Consider the following 2,500-nt stretch of genomic DNA (forward strand, 5'->3'; position numbering starts at 1 on the left):
ACTTATCTATTGGATATAATGTTTCAAGGAAATAGTTCTACATAATAAATCTCCAAACATTGGCATGATTCAAACTTCTGGAGAGAGAGAGAGAGAGAGAGAGAGAGAGAGAGAGAGAGGAGAGAGAGAGAGAGAGAGAGAGAGAGAAAGAAGTATGCTTTATGGAGATATTTTCTACACACACACACATATATATGTACATATATATATATATATATATATATATATATATATATATACATGTATATATATATATATATATATATATATATATATATATATATATATATGTATATATATATATATATATATGTATGTATATATATATGTATGTATATATATATGTATGTATATATATATATATATGTATATATATATATATATATATATATATATATATATATATATATATATATATATGTATGTATATATATATGTATATATATATATATATATATATATATATATATATGTATATATATGTATATATATAAATGTATATATATATCTGTATATATATATATATCTGTATATATATATATATATATATATATATATATATATATGTATATATATATATATATATATATGTATATATATATATATATATATATGTATATATATATATATATATATATATATATATATATATATATATATATATATATATATATATATATATGTATGTATATATATGTATATATATATGTATGTATATATATATGTATATATATGTATATATATATATATATATATATATATATATATATATATATATATATATATGTATATGTATATATACTATAAAATAAAAACGGTAGATAAACTATTCCAAAGCAAAATGATTCGCGTACCGAAGTTTTCCTTCCTTTCCCCGAAATGATTTCCTACTTTTGTGGTCATTACCAGACCCGTCGTAGCTAATGGAAGGTCAGGCAGTGAAGCGAGACACCAAACTGAGCTAATCATAACTTGCTTAAATGTAATTAGAAATTGCGCTCGTCAGTTTGCTTCCAGCTACTCTAAATCTAAGGCCATTTCCTGTGGTCATTTGGCTGGAAACATTTAGTTTACTAACTGTTTCCGCGTTTGTATAATTTCTTTAGTTAGTTGAATAATTAATGCCAAGTTTATTAACTATTTTAGCGTTTACAGTCTTCCTTATATTTGATGTCATTTTTTTTCTTATTGTATTAAAATCACATTGTTTTTTCACCTTTGATTTCTATAGTCAGAGAATTATATGTGATTTAAATAACTAGACTATTTGGTGGTCCTTTTTTCCCTAAACATCAAGTTTATTTGGTATTTTTGCGGTTGTATCATTTCTCGAATTAATTGAATTATTATTAGTATTCCATTATGCCTTAAAATCAAAATGTTTTTTTTTTTTTTTTTTATATCCATAGCTTGATTGGTAAATGTAATTCAAATATCTAGACTATTCAATTGTCATTTTGCTTTAAACATTAAGTTTTTTCTTTAACTATTTTTGCTTTTGTATAAGTTCTCAAATTAGTTGAATCATTATTAGCTTTTCCAATATGACTTAAATCAAATAGATTTTTCACCTTTGATATCCATGGCTGAGTAAATTTGTAGCTAAATCATATTTGGAAAAGGTTTTGTCTAAAAAATCATAATGTAATCTACCAGTCTTTGATATCAAATTTCCAGAAGACTTCACTAAGACTTCACTAAACATTATGTCTAAAATATGTACCGTACTCTACCAGTCTATGATATCAAATTTCCAAAAGACTTCACTAAGAGTAGACGATTCTATCATCCTCCTGGATACTATAGGGTCAACTTCAAAGACGTATTCTCGTAACGAAGTCCAGATGTCATTTTCCTACAGTGTAATCTAGATCTCGGATAATTAGTAGCGAAGTTGCGCCAGAAAATGTATTTCCGAAACCCGGACATCAATCAACTGCCTTAATGACACATGTTCCTGGGATCGTCTTATAGTTAGTTCAGCCGGTTATAAATCGGGGAGTTGGTTCATTCCAGTATCATTTCCCTATATAAATCTGAACCTGAATGTGTATGTATGTATGTATGTATGTATGTATGCCTTGATTTCGAAAAAACAATCACACATGAATTGACGTATGTATGTATGTATGTATGTATATGCCTTGATTTAAAAAAAATCACACATGAATTGACGTATGTATGTATGTATGTATGTATGCCTTGATTTAAAAAAAGAACACACATGCATTGATGTATGTATGTATGTATGTGCGTATATATGTATGTATATACGTATGTGTGTATGTATATATACCTAGATTTTAAAAAAAATTACATGCATTGGGGAAGCCTAGAAGGATCCTCCCTTTCTGTAGAGATCTGATCATAAAAGTACATTGATTTAAAATAATAATGAAACATGCATTGACATATGTATGTATGTATGTATGTATGTATGTATGTATGTATGTATGTATGTATACCTGGATTCAGAGAAAAATAAATGATATGCATTAAG

Source organism: Palaemon carinicauda, chromosome 6 (assembly GCF_036898095.1).
Source record: "Palaemon carinicauda isolate YSFRI2023 chromosome 6, ASM3689809v2, whole genome shotgun sequence".
In the NCBI taxonomy this organism is placed as follows: domain Eukaryota; kingdom Metazoa; phylum Arthropoda; class Malacostraca; order Decapoda; family Palaemonidae; genus Palaemon; species Palaemon carinicauda.